Consider the following 25,294-nt stretch of genomic DNA (forward strand, 5'->3'; position numbering starts at 1 on the left):
TTAAATAAAGTTTTAAAAGACTGATTAGAAAGAGGACAAAAGACCTGAGAAAGATTAAAATATTTAGTGCTATTTAGCCTGCCTAAGATAATAATTAAGGAGGGCCCTGGGGAAGCATTTCCTCAACTGCATAAAATATCCCTGTAGGAGAATGCTTGCTCCCAGCAGTGGTTCAACTGGAACATACGATGTATGGGGACAAGAACGCAGAAAGACGTGAGTTCAGTCTGGCCAAGAGCTAGACAGATAAGTAAGTGATAGACACGTAAAGGAATGGGTACTATAATCAAGGCAGATGTGAAGAACAGCATGCAGGAAAGGAGTGCTTTCTCCAAAGGTGAGCCCATTGAGCATGAGCAACCATAAAGGAAGACAAGGAGAACTTCCAGAGCTACAAGGAGGATCCCGGGCAGAGGAAATGGGATGTGCAACGACAGAAGACGAGAGCGCACCAACGACTTCAGAGACTTGCAGTAAGTTCAACAAAGTCTGTCATCTAACATAAGCATCCAGGAAGGCCAGAGACATGGGCTGACATTAGATAATGGAGAAATCTACACATCGACTCATTGGCCGTGCGTACCTCCAGCTAGAAATAGTAAATCTTCTGGAATGGGCTTCCCAGCAACATCCTTTACACCAGCAGCTAAAGAGTGATTCTGGGGAGAAGGCTGTCAATCTACTTTCCGGTTATACATCATATTCATTTTTATAACATGGTGACTGTTTTAATATCAGCACTGCTAACATTTGAGGACTTTGTCCACCATGAAAGGGAGTCACTGAGAGGCCAGGAAAAGGGTCAGCAGGTAAAGTACTTTCTATGTGAGCCTGACAAGCTTAGTTCAGTCTCCAGATATAATAAAAATCCGGGTATGAGGACATGCATCTGCCATCTCAGCACTCCTACAGGGAGCTGGGAGGCAAAGGCAGGAGAATCACCCAGAAGCACATGGGGCATCTATCCTAGCACAGGGCTGTAATAAGAGACCATGGTTCAAACAGAGAAAGGCAAGAACCAACTCTTGAAAACTGTCCTTTGACCTCCACAAGCATACAGTATATACAGCCACACTTACATACAGAGAGAGAGAGAGAGAGAGAGAGAGAGAGAGAGAGAGAGAGAGAGAGAGAGAAAATATACACAGAGAGAGAGCCACTAAACAGTTCCTATCAGGTAGGATACATGATCAAATGGCATACATTTTTTTAATGAAAACCTCTCTCCATGGAAATATTTATTATATAGTTTTATGCCCTGTGGGTTGGCTGTTTCTTACACTGTTTCACCTTTGGGCAACTAAATAGGGGAAACTACGAAAGAGTTCTCACTTCACTTCACAGACTGTTCTGAAATCAACATCAGAGAGCAACTGCCCAGTTAAATCTTCTCCTACCTTTCTGAGGAACATGACACATGTAAAATAGCTCACTAAGAGCAGACCCTCCTTGAGTGACAATCTACAAAAGGCAGAGGCACTGCTTGGTGTTGAAATTCTTTTCACACTGGTGTCCTTGGTAACCCTTAGCAGCAAGAAGCATCTGGAAGTGGCTTCCTATCCCCAAGCTGTCCACATGCTTGCCCTCTGTTGCCCCAGAACCAGCTATAGGGTCACAGTGTGCTGCTGAGTTCAGAGTTCCACCTCAAGACAAGCCAAGAGCTGTCAGGAGAAAGGAAAGCATTCCAAGGTCATTCAGCAAAACTGGAAGCTGTGAGGGAGGGCGATCAGAATTCATTCGGCTCAAGAGTCATCACCTAAGTTATCTTCCCAGGTACACTGGATTCGCCAAAGTTCAGTCCTTTCCGTGAGATATAATAAAAATTTAAATCCTCAGCATTTCCTTTTTTAACTATTTCCATTTCTTGGTAAATCACATAAACCATGTCTTGGATATTTTTTGCTAGCTTTTCCTCATATTTCAATTACCTATTTATCTACTACTGTGTGGGCATTATTTTTTCCTCATTTGCAGAAGATATGACTTCTCACCTCTGTCTTCCTCCCTCTGCTCCACCTCCCCTAATGCTCACCTAATTAAGTCAAGCAATTTTTCATGCAAATTCTCTAAGGTTTAAATTTTTTCCTTCTGATTAGAAAAGAAAGAGTGAGTTGCTGACTTTCAAAAAATAGTTTTTCCAAGAGTTTTAAGCATGAGGACATCAGGTCATCCATTTTGAAGGAATCAGTGTGGGTAACAGTTCTAAACTCCCAAGGTCTAGAAGATGTGTATTCCCCCAAGAGGATCCTCAGATGTCTCAGTGTCATGGCCATGCTATCAAATAAGTTATGTGATCAAAGTGACCATGTACTAGTGGTCTTATGCACAGGACCACAATAACCACCCATCTTCAGAAAAAGCCCAGTTCTTTTAACCTCTTCTCATGATGCTACTCTTAAAAGTTTAAGCTGCCTCGTTTTCAAGCTCTTATTAATTCAACAATTTATTGAATACCAACTGGGCACTAAGCTCTAAAGTATGTAAAGAAATAAATTAATGAGCAGAAGATATGGTCATTCCTCAAATGTAGTGGACACTTTGCTTCTAGCTTTAATGTTGATACTCCCCAGGGAGCTCTGGCAATCCAGATGCACCTCTAGTCCCAGGCCAATTAATTCAAAAGTTCCAGGGATAAGGCCCTGATTATTCAAGAGCCCCAAGTCATCCCAAGGGTGAAAGATAAACACAGTAAACAATTATATAAATAGATGAAAAGACATAACATTAATGAAAACAGGATTCGTTACGTGTTTAGAAGGCTGCATTGTCATTCATTAATATGTGTAACCCAGACTAAGTGGAAACCACTTGCTCACGAGTAGCTACAAGGACGAGCACAACACAGGATCATCTAAATAAACACTGAAGATCCTGGCCATGCTTCCTCTCAATGTGTCAGATCTGTGCTAGGTATCTGGAAGTTTCTGGTCATGGCCACCTGAGAATAACCCTCCTGTCTCTCATCAAGTGGGGACATAAGCTAAAGGCTATGAGCAAAGTTCCTCTCCTGCCTGACCCTCCCAAACCCTGGGGAGTTGTCTAAACAGAGCCACTTTATTAAAATGTAGTGCTGAGAGGACGAACAGGAGTGGACGGTTATGGAGTGGAAGTTCAGACTGGCAATAGATGCATGCCCAAGCTGAAAGAAAGAGGAGAGCTGATCCAGTAGGTCTGTTTGCAGACTTAAAGGGAAAAATAAATTCTGTAAGGCTCTAAGCAAGATAGTCTGGGATTTGCTAAGGGATATGTGCAGAATCCTTATATAATGAGCTTCTTTAAATAAACAAACAGCTTCTGGCTCTCCAAAGCTTCTGGGTACTGGAGAGGTTATTAAAAAGCAGGAGGTGGTGACTGAGCCTTGTTGCTGCAGCTGTGAGAATCCCTTCACATCAGTGTGTGCTCACCTGCGGCACACGGTGGCTCTCGGGAATGAGTTTGTTCTTGTTTCGTTTTGTAATTTTAAAAAGTCCTCCGAAGTCGCTCATTTGATTTCCATCATAGTAAGTGGAACGATACCTATGAATCCATTGTTTCCCTGTTATGGCCTTGTTTGATCTCCAGTCTTTCTCTGGGTCATAAACTTAAAACACGTCAGTCACTACACTATCATGTACTTGTCACAAAGCAGATAATAAGGATATTTAAGGAACAGTAATAATGTGGACAGATGCATATCTCTAAAGAGAAAACACTTTCCAAAGTTCACATAATCCAAATTTTAATTATGTAATGAAAATATAAATATTTAAAAAAATATAAGCATACAGGAGTACTGTAAGAACCAACTGCAGGAGACAAACAAATGAGCTAAGAACTTGCCGATCTTCCCAAGATCCTAAGAAGAGACTAAGGCTGGACTTTACTACATAAAGGAAGGACATCCATGCTTAGTAATTATACAAATTTTGTGGTTATTTTAAATATAGTCCAAAACACACACACTTCATTTTTTGTTTTTTTCTTTTTTTTTCCTGAAGGCTTCCCAGTGAAGTCTGCTTTGTGGATGATTGACACAAACAGAACCTGGAAGCTCGGAGAGGCCTTGGCTGCTAGTTAGGATGTATCCCTAACACAATTCACATCATAAAGGTACGAAGTAAGAAAGGGGGGAAAATAAGATGAATCTGAAATCAAAATTAATGCCTAAAGCTGTGATCTGATTTTCTACACTAAGGTGAAGCCTCCCTTTCAAGATTTCCAGGAACTGACCAAACCTATAGGGTAACATTTGGTGGGGTTTCCTTGGATTACTGGAGTTCTATATGTTCTGTTAAACATATTAGATAATTCTCCTGCCACATGACTTAACTGCTAGATAGGTCACGAGCCTTAGGGAAACCTACCTCTATGGCCCTACTAAGTGAGCATAGAAATGAAGTGACAGATAAGAACGCACTGCTGTGGCCATACACCAGTGCCTCACTCAGTCTTCCTCTGAGGAGCTTCCTCTTGTAATAGGTGGTCATTTGTACAGAAAAGCACAACGAAGTGACATGCAAGGAAAAAGACACTTTGGAATACTATGCACTAAATGGGATGGATGTCCGTATCCCACTCCCCTTCCCAAGACTCCAGGTCTATACCGAAGAGGTGGTGGAAACATTCCAAGAGCCAGAGATGGGGAATGACCTTAAGGAAACAATATAGAAAGGTAAGTGCACATATAAACTCACAGAGTGTGACAGCATGAACAAGAACTGTGCAAGTTCAAGCCAGACAAATCCCCAGCGAAGAAAATGGAAAGTGGGCACAAACTCCCAACCCTGACTCAGGAAATATTGGTAATTCATAACTGCTGGGAAATTTTTAAAAATCAGTTTTGTTCAATGGAATGACACTGGGTTTATCAACCACACTCTAGGGCAGCTGACCAACACAAATTAGACTCCATAAGGGATTTTTTTTTTAGTTGTTTGTTTAGTTTTTAAGAAAAAGAACATAAGTCTTCCGGTGTTTACCAGGAGTCCCAAACCTGCAGCAGCTCTCTGCTCCCAAACCCCGTGGGAGAGATACCTCACAGCCTAGTCAGGTGGGCACTCCTGAGGCTGCACAGCGGAAGAGACCACCAACACTGCCCACCCCTGCCCACATCCCTGACCCAAGAGGAAATTGTATACGGCCTCTGGGTTCCTGTAGAGGAGGGCCCAGGAACAGCAGGACCGCTACATATGAGACACCGCCAGAACCTGAAGGGACCTACCGGATGAACAGTTCTCTGCACCCAAATCCCATGGGAGGGAGAGCTAAACCTTCAGAGAGGCAGACATGCCTGGGAAACCAGAAGAGACTGCATTCTACACACATTACTGATTCCAGAGGAAAACACCAGACACCATCTGGAACCCTGGTGCACGGAAGCTCCCGGAAAGGGCAGCACAGATCTTCCCGGTTGCTGCCGCCACGGAGAGCTATAAGCAACACCCCAGGAGCAAACTTGAGTCTCAGGACCACAGGTAAGACCAACTTTTCTGCTGCCTGGTGAACTCCAGACACAGGCCCACAGGAACAGCTGAAGACCTGTAGATAGGAAAAACTACACTCGCGAAACCAGAACACTCTGTCCCCATAACTGGCTGAAAGAAAACAGGAAAACAGGTCTACAGCACTCCTGACACAGAGGCTTATAGGACAGTCTAGCCACTGTCAGAAATAGCAGAACAAAGTAACACTAGAGATAATCTGATGTCGAGAGGCAAGCGCAGGAACCCAAGCAACAGAAACCAACACTACATAGCATCATCAGAGCCCAATTCTCCCACTAAAACAAGCACGGAATATCCAAACAAACCAGAAAAGCAAGATCTAGTTTCAAAATCATATTTGATCATGATGCTGGAGGACTTCAAGAAAGACTTGAAGAACTCCCTTAGAAAAAGACAGGAAAACATTGATAAACAAGTAGAAGCCTACAGAGAGGAATGGCAAAAATCCCTGAAAGAATTCCAGGAAAACACAATCAAATAGTTGAAGGAATTAAAAATGGAAATAGAAGCAATCAAGAAAGAACACATGGAAACAACCCTGGATATAGAAAACCAAAAGAAGAGACAAGGAGCTGTAGATACGAGCTTCACCAACAGAATACAAGAGATGGAAGAGAGAATCTCAGGAGCAGAAGATTCCATAGAAATCATTGACTCAACTGTCAAAGATAATGTAAAGCAGAAAAAGCTACTGGTCCAAAACGTACAGGAAATCCAGGACTCAATGAAAAGATCAAACCTAAGGATAATAGGTATAGAAGAGAGTGAAGACTCCCAGCTCAAAGGACCAGTAAATATCTTCAACAAAATCATAGAAGAAAACTACCCTAACCTAAAAAAAGAGATACCCATAGGCATACAAGAAACCTACAGAACTCCAAATAGATTGGACCAGAAAAGAAACACCTCCCATCACATAATAGTCAAAACACCAAATGCACAAAATAAAGAAAGAATATTAAAAGCAGTAAGAGAAAAAGGTCAAGTAACATATAAAGGCAGAGCTATCAGAATCACACCAGACTTCTCGCCAGAAACTATGAAGGCCAGAAGATCCTGGACAGATGTCGTACAGACCCTAAGAGAACACAAATGCCAGCCCAGGTTACTGTATCCTGCAAAACTCTCAATCAACATAGATGGAGAAACCAAGATATTCCATGACAAAACCAAATTTACACAATATCTTTCTACAAATCCAGCACTACAAAGGATAATAAATGGTAAAGCCCAACATAAGGAGGCAAGCTATACCCTAAAAGAAGCAAGAAACTAATCGTCTTGGAAACAAAATAAAGAGAAGAAAAGCACACAAACATAACCTCATATCCAAATATGAATATAACAGGAAGCAATAATCACTATTCCTTAATATCTCTCAACATCAATGGCCTCAACTCCCCAATAAAAAGACATAGATTAACAAACTGGATACGCAACGAGGACCCTGCATTCTGCTGCCTACAGGAAACACACCTCAGACACAAAGACAGACACTACCTCAGAGTGAAAGGCTGGAAAACAACTTTCCAAGCAAATGGTCAGAAGAAGCAAGCTGGAGTAGCCATTCTAATATCAAATAAAATCAACTTTCAACTAAAAGTCATCAAAAAAGATAAGGAAGGACACTTCATATTCATCAAAGGAAAAATCCACCAAGATGAGCTCTCAATCCTAAATATTTATGCCCCAAATACAAGGGCACCTACATACGTAAAAGAAACCTTACTAAAGCTCAAAACACACATTGCGATCCCCCGTGGGAGGGAGAGCTAAACCTTCAGAGAGGCAGACAAGCCTGGGAAACCAGAAGAGACTGCTCCCTGCACACACATCTCGGACGCCAGAGGAAAAAGCCAAAGACCATCTGGAACCCTGGTGCACTGAAGCTCCCGGAAGGGGCGGCACAGGTCTTCCTGGTTGCTGCCGCTGCAGAGAGCCCCTGGGCAGCACCCCACGAGCGAACCTGAGCCTCGGGACCACAGGTAAGACCAAATTTTCTGCTGCAAGAAAGCTGCCTGGTGAACTCAAGACACAGGCCCACAAGAACAGCTGAAGACCTGTAGAGAGGAAAAACTACACGCCGGAAAGCAGAACACACTGTCCCCATAACTGACTGAAAGAGAGGAAAACAGGTCTACAGCACTCCTGACACACAGGCTTATAGGTCAGTCTAGCCACTGTCAGAAATAGCAGAACAAAGTAACACTAGAGATAATCTGATGGCGAGAGGCAAGCGCAGGAACCCAAGCAACAGAAACCAAGACTGCATGCCATCATCAGAGCCCAATTCTCCCGCCAAAACAAACATGGAATATCCAAACACACCAGAAAAGCAAGATCTAGTTTCAAAATCATATTTGATCATGAGGCTGGAGGACTTCAGGAAAGACCTGAACACACTTAGGGAAGCACAGGAAAACATTAATAAACAAGTAAAAGCCTACAGAGAGGAATCGCAAAAATCCCTGAAAGAATTCCAGGAAAACACAATCAAACAGATGAAGGAATTAAAAATGGAAATAGAAGCAATCAATAAAGAACACATGGAAACAACCCTGGATATAGAAAACCAAAAGAAGAGACAAGGAGCTGTAGATACAAGCTTCACCAACAGAATACAAGAGATGGAAGAGAGAATCTCAGGAGCAGAAGATTCCATAGAAATCATTGACTCAACTGTCAAAGATAATGTAAAGCGGAAAAAGCTACTGGTCCAAAACATACAGGAAATCCAGGACTCAATGAGAAGATCAAACCTAAGGATAATAGGTATAGAAGAGAGTGAAGACTCCCAGCTCAAAGGACCAGTAAATATCTTCAACAAAATCATAGAAGAAAACTTCCCTAACCTAAAAAAAGAGATACCCATAGGCATACAAGAAGCCTACAGAACTCCAAATAGTTGGACCAGAAAAGAAACACCTCCCGTCACATAATTGTCAAAACACCAAACGCACAAAATAAAGAAAGAATATTAAAAGCAGTAAGGGAAAAAGGTCAAGTAACATATAAAGGGAGACCTATCAGAATCACACCAGACTTCTCGCCAGAAACTATGAAGGCCAGAAGATCCTGGACTGATGTCATACAGACCCTAAGAGAACACAAATGCCAGCCCAGGTTACTGTATCCAGCAAAACTCTCAATTAACATTGATGGAGAAACCAAGATATTCCATGACAAAACCAAATTTACACAATATCTTTCTACAAATCCAGCACTACAAAGGATAATAAATGGTAAAGCCCAACATAAGGAGGCAAGCTATACCCTAGAAGAAGCAAGAAACTAATCGTCTTGGCAACAAAACAAAGAGAATGAAAGCACACAAACATAACCTCACATCCAAATATGAATATAAAGGGAAACAATAATCACTATTCCTTAATATCTCTCAATATCAATGGCCTCAACTCCCCAATAAAAAGACATAGATTAACAAACTGGATACGCAACGAGGACCCTGCATTCTGCTGCCTACAGGAAACACACCTCAGAGACAAAGACAGACACTACCTCAGAGTGAAAGGCTGGAAAACAACTTTCCAAGCAAATGGTCAGAAGAAGCAAGCTGGAGTAGCCATTCTAATATCAAATAAAATCAATTTCCAACTAAAAGTCATCAAAAAAGATAAGGAAGGACACTTCATATTCATCAAAGGAAAAATCCACCAAGATGAACTCTCAATCCTAAATATCTATGCCCCAAATACAAGGGCACCTACATACGTAAAAGAAACCTTACTAAAGCTCAAAACACACATTACACCTCACACAATAATAGTGGGAGATTTCAACACCCCACTCTCATCAATGGACAGATCATGGAAACAGAAATTAAACAGTGATGTCGACAGACTAAGAGAAGTCATGAGCCAAATGGACTTAACGGATATTTATAGAACATTCTATCCTAAAGCAAAAGGATATACCTTCTTCTCAGCTCCTCATGGTACTTTCTCCAAAATTGACCATATAATTGGTCAAAAAACGGGCCTCAACAGGTACAGAAAGATAGAAATAATCCCATGCGTGCTATCGGACCACCACGGCCTAAAACTGGTCTTCAATAACAATAAGGGAAGAATGCCCACATATACGTGGAAATTGAACAATGCTCTACTCAATGATAACCTGGTCAAGGAAGAAATAAAGAAAGAAATTAAAAACTTTTTAGAATTTAATGAAAATGAAGATACAACATACTCAAACTTATGGGACACAATGAAAGCTGTGCTAAGAGGAAAACTCATAGCGCTGAGTGCCTGCAGAAAGAAACAGGAAAGAGCATATGTCAGCAGCTTGACAGCACACCTAAAAGCTCTAGAACAAAAAGAAGCAAATACACCCAGGAGGAGTAGAAGGCATGAAATAATCAAACTCAGAGCTGAAATCAACCAAGTAGAAACAAAAAGGACCATAGAAAGAATCAACAGGACCAAAAGTTGGTTCTTTGAGAAAATCAACAAGATAGATAAACCCTTAGCCAGACTAACGAGAGGACACAGAGAGTGCGTCCAAATTAACAAAATCAGAAATGAAAAGGGAGACATAACTACAGATTCAGAGGAAATTCAAAAAATCATCAGATCTTACTATAAAAACCTATATTCAACAAAATTTGAAAATCTTCAGGAAATGGACTATTTCCTAGACAGATACCAGGTATCAAAGTTAAATCAGGAACAGATAAACCAGTTAAACAACCCCATAACTCCTAAGGAAATAGAAGCAGTCATTAAAGGTCTCCCAACCAAAAAGAGCCCAGGTCCAGATGGGTTTAGTGCAGAATTCTATCAAACCTTCATAGAAGACCTCATACCAATATTATCCAAACTATTCCACAAAATTGAAACAGATGGAGCCCTACCGAATTCCTTCTACGAATCTACAATTACTCTTATACCTAAACCACACAAAGACACAACAAAGAAAGAGAACTTCAGACCAATTTCCCTTATGAATATCGACGCAAAAATACTCAATAAAATTCTGGCAAACCGAATTCAAGAGCACATCAAAACAATCATCCACCATGATCAAGTAGGCTTCATCCCAGGCATGCAGGGATGGTTTAATATACGGAAAACCATCAACGTGATCCATTATATAAACAAACTGAAAGAACAAAACCACATGATCATTTCATTAGATGCTGAGAAAGCATTTGACAAAATTCAACACCCCTTCATGATAAAAGTCCTGGAAAGAATAGGAATTCAAGGCCCATACCTAAACATAGTAAAAGCCATATACAGCAAACCAGTTGCTAACATTAAACTAAATGGAGAGAAACTTGAAGCAATCCCACTAAAATCAGGGACTAGACAAGGCTGCCCACTCTCTCCCTACTTATTCAATATAGTTCTTGAAGTTCTAGCCAGAGCAATCAGACAACAAAAGGAGATCAAAGGGATACAGATCGGAAAAGAAGAGGTCAAAATATCACTATTTGCAGATGATATGATAGTATATTTAAGTGATCCCAAAAGTTCCACCAGAGAACTACTAAAGCTGATAAACAACTTCAGCAAAGTGGCTGGGTATAAAATTAACTCAAATAAATCAGTTGCCTTCCTCTATACAAAAGAGAAACAAGCCGAGAAAGAAATTAGGGAAACGACACCCTTCATAATAGACCCAAATAATATAAAGTACCTCGGTGTGACTTTAACCAAGCAAGTAAAAGATCTGTACAATAAGAACTTCAAGACACTGAAGAAAGAAATTGAAGAAGACCTCAGAAGATGGAAAGATCTCCCATGCTCATGGATTGGCAGGATTAATATAGTAAAAATGGCCATTTTACCAAAAGCAATCTACAGATTCAATGCAATCCCCATCAAAATACCAATCCAATTCTTCAAAGAGTTAGACAGAACAATTTGCAAATTCATCTGGAATAACAAAAAACCCAGGATAGCTAAAGCTATCCTCAACAATAAAAGGACTTCAGGGGGAATCACTATCCCTGAACTCAAGCAGTATTACAGAGCAATAGTGATAAAAACTGCATGGTATTGGTACAGAGACAGACAGATAGACCAATGGAATAGAATTGAAGACCCAGAAATGAACCCACACACCTATGGTCACTTGATTTTTGACAAAGGAGCCAAAACCATCCAATGGAAAAAAGATAGCATTTTCAGCAAATGGTGCTGGTTCAACTGGAGGGCAACATGTAGAAGAATGCAGATCGATCCATGCTTATCACCCTGTACAAAGCTTAAGTCGAAGTGGATCAAGGACCTCCACATCAAACCAGACACACTCAAACTAATAGAAGAAAAACTAGGGAAGCATCTGGAACACATGGGCACTGGAAAAAACTTCCTGAACAAAACACCAATGGCTTATGCTCTAAGATCAAGAATCGACAAATGGGATCTCATAAAACTGCAAAGCTTCTGTAAGGCAAAGGACACTGTGGTTAGGACAAAACGGCAACCAACAGATTGGGAAAAGATCTTTACCAATCCTACAACAGATAGAGGCCTTATATCCAAAATATACAAAGAACTCAAGAAGTTAGACCGAAGGGAGACAAATAACCCTATGAAAAAATGGGGTTCAGAGCTAAACAAACAATTCACAGCTGAGGAATGCCGAATGGCTGAGAAACACCTAAAGAAATGTTCAACATCTTTAGTCATAAGGGAAATGCAAATCAAAACAACCCTGAGATTTCACCTCACACCAGTGAGAATGGCTAAGATCAAAAACTCAGGTGACAGCAGATGCTGGCGAGGATGCGGAGAAAGAGGAACACTCCTCCATTGTTGGTGGGATAGCAGACTGGTACAACCATTCTGGAAATCAGTCTGGAGGTTCCTCAGAAAATTGGACATTGAACTACCTGAGGATCCAGCTATACCTCTCTTGGGCATATACCCAAAAGATGCCCCAACATATAAAAAAGACACGTGCTCCACTATGTTCATCGCAGCCTTATTTATAATAGCCAGAAAATGGAAAGAACCCAGATGCCCTTCAACAGAGGAATGGATACAGAAAATGTGGTACATCTACACAATGGAATATTACTCCGCTATCAAAAACAATGACTTTATGTAATTCGTAGGCAAATGGTTGGAACTGGAAAATATCATCCTGAGTGAGCTAACCCAATCACAGAAAGATATACATGGTATGCACTCATTGATAAGTGGCTATTAGCCCAAATGCTTGAATTACCCTAGATGCCTAGAACAAATGAAACTCAAGACAGATGATCAAAATGTGAATGCTTCACTCCTTCTTTAAAAGGGGAACAAGAACACCCTTGGCAGGGAGTAGAGAGGCAAAGATTAAAACAGAGACTGAAGGAACACCCATTCAGAGCCTGCCCCACATGTGGCCCATACATATACAGCCATCCAATTAGACAAGATGGATGAAGCAAAGAAGGGCAGGCTGACAGGAACCGGATGTAGATCTCTCCTGAGAGACACAGCCAGAATACAGCAAATACCCGAGGCGAATGCCAGCAGCAAACCACTGAACTTAGAATAGGACCCCCGTTGAAGGAATCAGAGAAAGAACTGGAAGAGCTTGAAGGGGCTCAAGACCCCATATGAACAACAATGCCAAGCAACCAGAGCTTCCAGGGACTAAGCCACTACCTAAAGACTATACATGGACTGACCCTGGACTCTGACCTCATAGGTAGCAATGAATATCCTAGTAAGAGCACCAGTGGAAGGGGAAGCCCTGGTTCCTGCTAAGACTGAACCCCCAGTGAACTAGATTGTTGGGGGGAGGGCGGCAATGGGGGAGGGTGGGGAGGGGAACACCCATAAGGAAGGGGAGGGGGAGGGGGATGTTTGCCTGGAAACCAGGAAAGGGAATAACACTTGAAATGTATATAAGAAATACTCAAGTTAATTAAAAAAATAAAATAAATATAAAGATTAAAAAAAAAGAAAAAGAACATAAAATTGGGTGGATGTTGATGGGAGAGGGAAGACATGAGAGATTTGGGAGAGGGGAAAGAATATGACCAAAATACAGTGTATAAAGTTCTCAAAGAATAAATAAAAAACACAATGAAAATAAAATAAAATGACCCCATAATAATCTCAATACTTGCCGTCTAAAAATAACCCTAGCCAATTCTATCCCTTACATTGTGTAGTCAGCTAGACCATGAGTCAAAGTTTTATTTTCCAATATGTAAGCATACACAATATGATTCACAAATATTTCACTTACCATGCCAGCTTCCTAATCTTTATGTTATAATAGGATTGCATCCCAGATGATCTGAGGGTTGTTGAAAGGCATTCGTTCTTTAGACGGGTTTTGCAAAACAGTATGAGGCCAGTGCATAAAGACGTTTTCTAAGCTATGGCTAAGCCCCAGTTCTACAAAGGACTGTGCAGTCAAAATGGGGAGAAGATGCAATAGAACAAACCGTTTCAAAAGGACAACAGATATTAAACTAAAAATGACAAAAGCCAAACTCTAAGAATATTTATTATTCATGGTAATTGCTCATTTTCTGATTTGTTCTAGGGAGTATTTTAGATGACTTGGTTATGTGCATGTAAAAGTTTAGATTCGCTCCTGGGAATCTGTGGGCTAGACACTTAATTTTCTGTCATTTATTAGTGGTACTTGAGGGGAGGTCCTTTAGTAGGTAATCAGTATCAGATGAGGTCAAGATGGTAGGATCCAACATTCTATTAGAGACTTTTTAAAAAGTTTTAGGTTACCCTACAGTGTCATGGCTTTATCAGTCCTACTGACTTTATAAGAGAAGCAAGAAAAATCGGAAGTGATGACATTGTCCTCTCTCTCCATGTAATTTCCAGCACTGCTTTGGGACCTCCAAGAGTGAGGAGGTTCACGATAGACATAACCCCTTGACCTTGGACTATGCACGCTGCAGAACTCTAAGAACTAATGTTACCTTCATTATAAATCATTCACACTGTGGTGTTTGGTGCAGAATCAAAGGAGGTGCAGGTACCTCCCCCCTGAACTTAAACCTAATACTGTTTTTTTTTCATTTTTATCACAAACTGCCTCAAAATATATTAAAGCTCCTAGAATCAATTTCTTTCTAAGGGTTAAGACGTTCATAAACCCTGAAAAAGTCCTGGAATGAGGTGTGGTTAGTTTAGTTTGTGATGCCTGGGAAAACAAAGATGCATTAGCCTTTGCCATGTCCCAGGGACCCTAATGTTTGGCTTTCAGAATATAGAATAAACAAAATAAGACATATGTTATAGACTCAGTAATACATACTCTCACTTGGAAGATTTCTATTAAGGCTTCTTTATGAGTTTAGTCTCCGGCTTTTAAAAAAAAAGGTTATTAAGGCAGTTTTTATTTTCATTTTTAATTTCCTATTAGAGTTATTATTATTGTTCATGTGTGATGGGGAGGGGACATGAGTATGCCACTGAATGTGTGTAGAGGTCGGAAGAGGCAGGTTTCTCTCCTTGCACTTTATGTAGGTTCTGGGAATCAGGTCTTCAGGCCTGCTCAGCAAGGGCTTCCATGCACTAAGCCATCTCATCGGCCCAAACTGAGACAGTTTTAAAAATAAAATTAAGTAGAAAAAGGAACTAGATGTTTATGAAATTTTGGAGTCGAACATGCCAAGTTTATTTATCTAAAGATATATTTGAAGTCAAAGAATTCTAGTCAGCATTTCTCAGGCAGGAGAGGAACACCTCTCAGAAGTGATAACCCTCATCTCCCAGGATCCCTGAGAATGCTCTCTTCCTCCAAGTGAATTCCACTTTATCAAACCCTAGGAGGGTCTTATACAGCAACAGCAACTGCCCTGAAGTGATTTTTCACCAAGACAGCTACTTTAGGCAGATGCTTTAACGCTGACCCTCAGGAAGGAAAGTCATTGAGTACAGATGGGAAGGCGTAAAACCTTCCTTTTTAAAGTAGAGTCAAAGCCGAGATAACTGAATGTCTTAAGATAATATTCACCATTTATGGCGAGTACTCTGGTCTTTTGAGAAACATTAACAAAGAAAATATTCATGCTTAGAATTCTGTTCATGAAAGCAAAAGTGGATAAAGAAGTCCAAAAACAAGGGACTGTGTATGTAAGACTTTTCCTCACCGTGCTGTGGGTCACCAGACTCTATGTCCCCCTTTCCAGCTTCTTCAGTATCCTAGGAGACTCACTGACAGCATCTGCATCAACAGCCATCCCTGCCCTCTGACTGTTGGGTGTTTCTGACAGTGAGAACCAGGACCAGGAGACTCAGGCAGGAAGCTAAGGCAGTGTAGGAAACAAGAAGCTGAGTAGGAGTGGAAACAAGACAAGGAGAACTGAACAAGATGGGAAGACCAAGTCAGATGAATTCAAATGACGCTGATTGCTTAAGGGAGGTAGTACACTAACTGGTGAAACCGGGAGGCAGGGCTCAGGAAGACCTCTGGCAGCCAGAACTGCTGGGTCTGTGTTGCACTAAGGCCAAGACTCTGCATGTGGATGAATTCATGAGCCTCGCAAATCCAAAGCTGATTGTAATGGTCCTGTTCTCAGAAGGATTTGGCTGGCTGGCCTCATTTGCAGTTCAAGCTCATTCTTGGTGCCTGGTGGCTGCTTTAGACCTTGTCTAAGAGGCCTGAGTAGAGGCCACAGTTAAGAAGTGTTTCTCTATCTCCAGGTGCAAAAAGAGCATGAATAAATGATTTTTGTAAATCTGCCACAGTGCTCTCCTTTGAGTATTTCATTTTCACACAATCCATTAAGAGATGAAATGGAATCAGTAGGTCATTACGGTCAGAAGTATTTAAATGTTTTAATATGACTGGAGATATAAATCTATACTGTAGTCCTTGATTTCTTCTATTCATCTAAAACCTTTATTACTCAAAAGTGCTCAACTCAACGGGCTCTGCCTCATGAAGAAAAATATCCTCATGCAAAGGACTATTACATATTCTTACCATATTCTCCCAGACTTGAATGGTAGGTAATTGTGCACCACCACCACCACCCACTGCCACGGATGCGCATATGGAGTCTCACAAATAAGAACATAAAATAATGACAGGAAGAAAACAAACCAAAAGCTAAAATTACCAGTGGAGCTGATTAGCATATGCATAAGAGACACTTGTACAGATGTGGGTTGCTTTCTTTAGAACCTAAGTTCTCAGAGCAGTGATTCTTAATCATTTTTGGAGCTGTGAAGTCTTATTATTTGTTTGCTTTTTATGATCATCACCAGCTCCCTCCCGAAAGCATATTTTTAAGTGGGAAGAAATGATTTTATTTTTGAGCATTTGCTCTTATTTTTACCCTCCCCAAGAATCTCTCTAGAGGTTTGCCTGGTTATCATTAACTAGGAAACCAGTAGCCTCCCCTCTTGACCTTTGGGGTTTGCTTCCTTTCGTGTATGTTCAAATATCCATTGGCCACAGCAAAGGGTATAAATAAAGGAAAGAAAGTGAACCAAGAGTCATTTCTACAAAAGCCATTCCAAGTTCATATAGCTTTCATTATATACGTACACAGTGCATGTGTGCTCATGAGGGTGCGTGTGCACACACATGTACGTATATTGATGTAGAGACTGGGAGACAACCTCCAACATCATCCTAAAGAACGCCATCTACCTCCTTTGAGCCAGGGACTCTCATTGCCCTTGAGCTCATCAATTAGATTAGATTAGCTACACAAGAAAACGTCCCGTGTCTGTCTCCCAACACTTGTGCTATCACAGTTGACATGTATTTTAACTTTTCATTTATGCATATACAGAAAGGAGCATGTGTATGCGATAGAATATATGTGGAGGTCAGAAGACAATTTTTTTCTTTCATTCCATGATGGGCCAGAGGGTTCAAACTCATACCAAAATCATGTCATCTGACTACCAAGTACCTTTACCAGCTGTCTCACCACTGGTGCCTGGCACTTTTATGTGGATCCTAGGGTCTGAACTCAGAGCCTTACACTCGAGAGGCAGGTTCTTGACTGACTTGGCCATCTCCCCAGCCCTACTCAGGACATTTTGAAGCAGAGCAAGAAGAGGTGGTGGTACTTCCCCACATATGTACTTGGGGACCCTTCTACTTAAAAACAGATTACAAGTAACTAAGTCTGCACAGATTCCTGTTCAGCTCCTGACACACCCCACGGAGCTAAGCTGGTTTCATAGGCTTTACTGAGTAAATTTGAAAGAAAACTGTCACATGCGGAACTTGATTTTGCAATTTACTTTAAGCACAGGTTTAACATCTCCCTATAGGGTTTACTAGAAGCCCTCTGTGAGGGCCAAAATGCAGAGGAATTTCATTCCTCTGGTGGGGGAAAACTGGTATTCTTACACGTGTTTCTTTTTTTTTTTCTTTTTTTTTTTTTTTTTTATTAACTTGAGTATTTCTTATATACATTTCGAGTGTTATTCCCTTTCCCGGTTTCCGGGCAAACATCCCCCTCCCCCCTCCCCTTCCTTATGGGTGTTCCCCTCCCAACCCTCCCCCCATTGCCGCCCTCCCCCCCATAGACTAGTTCACTGGGGGTTCAGTCTTAGCAGGACCCAGGGCTTCCCCTTCCACTGGTGCTCTTACTAGGATATTCATTGCTACCTATGAGGTCAGAGTCCAGGGTCAGTCCATGTATAGTCTTTAGGTAGTGGCATAGTCCCTGGAAGCTCTGATTGCTTGGCATTGTTGTTCATATGGGGTCTCGAGCCCCTTCAAGCTCTTCCAGTTCTTTCTCTGATTCCTTCAACGGGGGTCCTATTCTCAGTTCAGTGGTTTGCTGCTGGCATTCGCCTCTATATTTGCTGTATTCTGGCTGTGTCTCTCAGGAGCGATCTACATCCGGCTCCTGTCGGTCTGCACTTCTTTGCTTCATCCATCTTGTCTAATTGGGTGGCTGTATATGTATGGGCCACATGTGGGGCAGGCTCTGAATGGGTGTTCCTTCAGTCTCTGTTTTAATCTTTGCCTCTCCCTTCCCTGCCAAGGGTATTCTTTTTCCTCATTTAAAGAAGGAGTGAAGCATTCACATTTTGATCATCCGTCTTGAGTTTCGTTTGTTCTAGGGATCTAGGGTAATTCAAGCATTTGGGCTAATAGCCACTTATCAATGAGTGCATACCATGTATGTCTTTCTGTGATTGGGTTAGCTCACTCAGGATGATATTTTCCAGTTCCAACCATTTGCCTACGAATTTCATAAACTCGTTGTTTTTGATAGCTGAGTAATATTCCATTGTGTAGATGTACCACATTTTCTGTATCCATTCCTCTGTTGAAGGGCATCTGGGTTCTTTCCATTTTCTGGCTATTATAAATAAGGCTGCGATGAACATAGTGGAGCACGTGTCTCTTTTATATGTTGAGGCATCTTTTGGGTATATGCCCAAGAGAGGTATAGCTGGATCCTCAGGCAGTTCAATGTCCAATTTTCTGAGGAACCTCCACACTGATTTCCAGAATGGTTTTATCAGTCTGCAATCCCACCAACAATGGAGGAGTGTTCCTCTTTCTCCACATCCTCGCCAGCATCTGCTGTCACCTGAGTTTTTGATCTTAGCCAATCGCACTGGTGTGAGGTGAAATCTCAGGGTTGTTTTGATTTGCATTTCCCTTATGACTAAAGATGTTGAACATTTCTTTAGGTGTTTCTCAGCCATTCGGCATTCCTCAGCTGTGAATTCTTTGTTTAGCTCTGAACCCCATTTTTTACTAGGGTTATTTGTTTCCCTGCGGTCTAACTTCTTGAGTTCTTTGTATATTTTGGAAATAAGGCCTCTATCTGTTGTAGGATTGGTAAAGATCTTTTCCCAATCTGTTGGTTGCCGTTTTGTCCTAACCACAGTGTCCTTTGCCTTACAGAAGCTTTGCAGTTTTATGAGATCCCATTTGTCGATTCTTGATCTTAGAGCATAAGCCATTGGTGTTTTGTTCAGGAAATTTTTTCCAGTGCCCATGTGTTCCAGATGCTTCCCTAGTTTTTCTTCTATTAGTTTGAGTGTGTCTGGTTTGATGTGGAGGTCCTTGATCCACTTGGACTTAAGCTTTGTACAGGGTGATAAGCATGGATCGATCTGCATTCTTCTACATGTTGCCCTCCAGTTGAACCAGCACCATTTGCTGAAAATGCTATCTTTTTTCCATTGGATGGTTTTGGCTCCTTTGTCAAAAATCAAGTGACCATAGGTGTGTGGGTTCATTTCTGGGTCTTCAATTCTATTCCATTGGTCTATCTGTCTGTCTCTGTACCAATACCATGCAGTTTTTATCACTATTGCTCTGTAATACTGCTTGAGTTCAGGGATAGTGATTCCCCCTGAAGTCCTTTTATTGTTGAGGATAGCTTTAGCTATCCTGGGTTTTTTGTTATTCCAGATGAATTTGCAAATTGTTCTGTCTAACTCTTTGAAGAATTGGATTGGTATTTTGATGGGGATTGCATTGAATCTGTAGATTGCTTTTGGTAAAATGGCCATTTTTACTATATTAATCCTGCCAATCCATGAGCATGGGAGATCTTTCCATCTTCTGAGGTCTTCTTCAATTTCTTTCCTCAGTGTCTTGAAGTTCTTATTGTACAGATCTTTTACTTGCTTGGTTAAAGTCACACCGAGGTACTTTATATTATTTGGGTCTATTATGAAGGGTGTCGTTTCCCTAATTTCTTTCTCGGCTTGTTTCTCTTTTGTATAGAGGAAGGCAACTGATTTATTTGAGTTAATTTTATACCCAGCCACTTTGCTGAAGTTGTTTATCAGCTTTAGTAGTTCTCTGGTGGAACTTTTGGGATCACTTAAATATACTATCATGTCATCTGCAAATAGTGATATTTTGACCTCTTCTTTTCCGATCTGTATCCCTTTGATCTCCTTTTGTTGTCTGATTGCTCTGGCTAGAACTTCAAGAACTATATTGAATAAGTAGGGAGAGAGTGGGCAGCCTTGTCTAGTCCCTGATTTTAGTGGGATTGCTTCAAGTTTCTCTCCATTTAGTTTAATGTTAGCAACTGGTTTGCTGTATATGGCTTTTACTATGTTTAGGTATGGGCCTTGAATTCCTATTCTTTCCAGGACTTTTATCATGAAGGGGTGTTGAATTTTGTCAACTGCTTTCTCAGCATCTAATGAAATGATCATTTGGTTCTGTTCTTTCAGTTTGTTTATATAATGGATCACGTTGATGGTTTTCCGTATATTAAACCATCCCTGCATGCCTGGGATGAAGCCTACTTGATCATGGTGGATGATTGTTTTGATGTGCTCTTGAATTCGGTTTGCCAGAATTTTATTGAGTATTTTTGCGTCGATATTCATAAGGGAAATTGGTCTGAAGTTCTCTTTCTTTGTTGTGTCTTTGTGTGGTTTAGGTATAAGAGTAATTGTGGCTTCGTAGAAGGAATTCGGTAGGGCTCCATCTGTTTCAATTTTGTGGAATAGTTTGGATAATATTGGTATGAGGTCTTCTATGAAGGTTTGATAGAATTCTGCACTAAACCCGTCTGGACCTGGGCTCTTTTTGGTTGGGAGACCTTTAATGACTGCTTCTATTTCCTTAGGAGTTATGGGGTTGTTTAACTGGTTTATCTGTTCCTGATTTAACTTCGATACCTGGTATCTGTCTAGGAAATTGTCCATTTCCTGAAGATTTTCAAATTTTGTTGAATATAGGTTTTTATAGTAAGATCTGATGATTTTTTGAATTTCCTCTGAATCTGTAGTTATGTCTCCCTTTTCATTTCTGAGTTTGTTAATTTGGACACACTCTCTGTGTCCTCTCGTTAGTCTGGCTAAGGGTTTATCTATCTTGTTGATTTTCTCAAAGAACCAACTTTTGGTTCTGTTGATTCTTTCTGTGGTCCTTTTTGTTTCTACTTGGTTGATTTCAGCTCTGAGTTTGATTATTTCCTGCCTTCTACTCCTCCTGGGTGTATTTGCTTCTTTTTGTTCTAGAGCTTTTAGGTGTGCTGTCAAGCTGCTGACATATGCTCTTTCCTGTTTCTTTCTGCAGGCACTCAGCGCTATGAGTTTTCCTCTTAGCACAGCTTTCATTGTGTCCCATAAGTTTGAGTATGTTGTATCTTCATTTTCATTAAATTCTAAAAAGTTTTTAATTTCTTTCTTTATTTCTTCCTTGACCAGGTTATCATTGAGTAGAGCATTGTTCAATTTCCACGTATATGTGGGCATTCTTCCCTTATTGTTATTGAAGACCAGTTTTAGGCCGTGGTGGTCCGATAGCACGCATGGGATTATTTCTATCTTTCTGTACCTGTTGAGGCCCGTTTTTTGACCAATTATATGGTCAATTTTGGAGAAAGTACCATGAGGAGCTGAGAAGAAGGTATATCCTTTTGCTTTAGGATAGAATGTTCTATAAATATCCGTTAAGTCCATTTGGCTCATGACTTCTCTTAGTCTGTCTACATCACTGTTTAATTTCTGTTTCCATGATCTGTCCATTGATGAGAGTGGGGTGTTGAAATCTCCCACTATTATTGTGTGAGGTGCAATGTGTGTTTTGAGCTTTAGTAAGGTTTCTTTTACGTATGTAGGTGCCCTTGTATTTGGGGCATAGATATTTAGGATTGAGAGTTCATCTTGGTTGATTTTTCCTTTGATGAATATGAAGTGTCCTTCCTTATCTTTTTTGATGACTTTTAATTGAAAATTGATTTTATTTGATATTAGAATGGCTACTCCAGCTTGCTTCTTCTGACCATTTGCTTGGAAAGTTGTTTTCCAGCCTTACACGTGTTTCTTAGAATCTGAGCTGGAAGGAACTTTTTCTCGCATACAGGAATAAATAGTCCATAAATATAACTTGAAACTACAAACTCCACTGAATCACTTTCAATAACTTTCTCACTTTCATTTCTCTTCAGGAGGCTTCTCCAGGTGTGAAGCCACCTAGTAGCAACATTATGTGTCTAACAAAGGAACTTCCTGAAAGAAATGTCAAGTCCTAAATCGTCTAACAAGCCAAACACCCATCGTTGACAGTTTCTACACATGCCTCCTCCCCTCCCTACTCCATTTCATCCATCCACCCACCTACCACCTCGGTGACTCTTTCTCTGTGCAGCAGACGAGCCTGCTCCCAAAGAGGCAAAGTCTGGTTTTACCAGATAGGTGACATCTCAAGTGGACAGTTTCAAGTCCATTGTGAGCTCTACCCTGGAGCTGAGAGAACAAGGATCCTCTCCACATATCAACACACAGAATGGCATCCCTCAGCCACGACACAAAAATTCCTGTGCCTATTCCAAAGCAAGACTCTGTTCAGACCACTTCAGCAGAGAAGGTGGACAGGGTCGTCTGAGTTGCCTGGTTGTTTGCACAAACTAGCTACCCATTCTGATCCAAATCATGACTCTGAAATTGCAAATCAACTAAGATCCGTTCTGGCTTTAGTCTACAGAATTATTTATGCAACCAACATCTCTGCTTCCTCTGAAAGAGATAAAAGTGCCTTCAAATCCTCTAAAAATAAAGTTGGTGTTTTAGTCCTAGCAAAATGCAAGAAAAGGCAAGGAGTGATAATGTCACTGCCAGAAAAAAAATGATTAAATTCCACTTAGAGAAAATGTCATCACTGCATATCACGTACCCATTTGAGGACTACAGCAGCCCTGTATGGATGATGCTACCAAGACAAAGAGCAAAGGGAAGGGCGGGGCCACAAATCAGAGAAGGAAGCATAAACCCATATAATGAAAAGGGAGTAACCTCACAGCTAAATAGTTTACTTTTCAAAGGCAGCACAAGGGCAGAATGCTTCGTGAAAAGAGAAAATTAGTTTCCAAAGCGTATGCATTCTACAAAGAGCCAAGTTAATTATTCAAAGCAGAAGCCCATGAATTCCCACAATTTAGTCATTCTATTCTGACACATTCAGGCCCAGTGAGCTGCTTCTTATCACTAAGACTTTGATAATTGGCTTAGACATATCAAATAAACTTTCTGGAGAATTCAGTTGTAAGCAGGTATGACATCCTAATAGGGGTTTTATTAGCCCTTTCTCTGCGCGGTAATGTATTAGCAATCATTGTGACATTTTCTGCTCTGGGGGCTTTTGGCCTTGCTCATTTTTTACACTTGCTAGAAAATAAATTTATTCACGGTAGAGATCTAATCCAATGCACTACAGTGTTTACTATGCTTTCTAAAGGGACAGGCCTTGCAGAATTAATGGAAAGTGACATATACATCATAGGAGAAAATGTTCTGTCTCCAGCCGGGCATAGCTGAACAGCGAGAATCCCTTATGATTCTAGCAACTTGGGGATTATGTCAGCACAGCCTCTCTGTCCCTTTCCCTGGTCACACTTTTATTTTTTTAATCCATCTAAGAAGAAGGAAGACAGGACAGCCAGTTCTGTAGATGGATTAAATTTCTCTCAACAGCAATTGTAGGTTAAAACATTTCCCTGAGATGTCTGCTACTGAGATAATGCTAAAGTGCTTTTAAAAATCATCTTCATTTATTGTCTTTTTATTTATTTGCTGTGGGTGCTCATTTCTGTGTCTCTGTGTAGACATGCAGACGAAGGTCAAAGAACAACTTGTGGGAACCAGTTTAGTCCTCCCACCAGGGGGGTCCCAGGGGTCAAACTCAGGCTGTCAAGCTTGGCAGCAGTTTTGTGGAGTCTTCTCTTCAACCCAAGTGCACTTCCTTCACATAAAAACCATCAACAGAGGACCTTGGTGTCGTCTACAAATTGTGTGTGGTTTGATTCCCACATTCCCTAGGGGAATAGCTTAGAATATGTGGCTCTAAACTATTGTCTGAGTATGGGACTATTATTATAGCTATCCTCAAAACTTAATATATTTCCCCTTCCAGCATGGGCTATGTGGCCTGAACAGCAAAGAAAGGTGTCGGTAATATGTCTGAGCACAGTAGACACTGCTCAGGCTCACTGCTTTATCAAGGGCCTCGTAGATCAAGAGCATCATCCAGTACCCTGGCCATGGCACTCCCCTGCCAAGGTAGTCGTTCATGATCCCTACTAATTTAAGAATCACATCAGAAAGAATCCGTGTACCACTGTAAGAAGACTCCACTCAGTAGCCACAGTGGTTTGCCTATGGGCACCATGCCTGGGTACCATCATGGGTTGTCTAGATGAAAAGCCCAAGGACAGGAGCAAGCTGGCTCAGTCCTATTGCCAATAATGTCCCACAACCCAGAGAGACCAAGAAGACCCAAGTGAAACTGCCTTCAGGGTCCAAGAAGGTAATTTTCTTGGCCAACAGAGCTGTTGTTAATGTGGTAGCTGGTGGGGACAAAATTGACTAACCTCGCTTAAAGGTTAGCAGTGAGAACCACAAGTACAAAGCAAAGAGGAACTGCTGGCCACATGTACAATGCACGTCCATGAATTCTGGGCAGCATTTTTTTTTTTGGAATGTGGCAATTGCCAGCACATTGGCAGACACCGTGACATCAGAAGAGATGTCCCTCCTGTGATCAAAGTGGGTCTCACTGCTGCCCATGGACTAAGCAAGTACTTGGAACCACCATTCAAGAAAAAGAGAACTAAAATGGAAAAGCTCAATAAAGTTTGTCCTTTGTTTGAAAAAAGGATGACGAATTAGTGTGTTGGGACTATTTAATTCTTGTTTTAAAGCTTCATCCCTAAGATTTCTTATCCTTACAGAGTTGGGTTCATTTAATACTTGTGGCAGCAAAGCTACTGCAGCATAAATCATAGCACATATATGTCATAAATATCCTATATCATACATATATCATATCATATTATACAATAGAAGTAAGAGGGAAATCAAAGTAGCATAAATGACATTTAGTTAAGAAGCTGAAAATGCTTACTCTTCCCC

General features: G+C 40.9%; 1 pseudogene; it reads left to right on the top strand.

Moving 5' to 3' along the window:
* The first annotated feature begins 352 nt into the window (after window positions 1-352).
* On the top strand, window positions 353-24,996 carry LOC134479081 (large ribosomal subunit protein uL2-like; annotated as a pseudogene).
* Window positions 24,997-25,294: the final 298 nt, after the last annotated feature.

The sequence above is a fragment of the Rattus norvegicus genome, chromosome 5, assembly GCF_021556685.1.
Source record: "Rattus norvegicus strain SHRSP/BbbUtx chromosome 5, alternate assembly SHRSP_T2T, whole genome shotgun sequence".
Taxonomy (NCBI): Eukaryota; Metazoa; Chordata; class Mammalia; order Rodentia; family Muridae; genus Rattus; species Rattus norvegicus.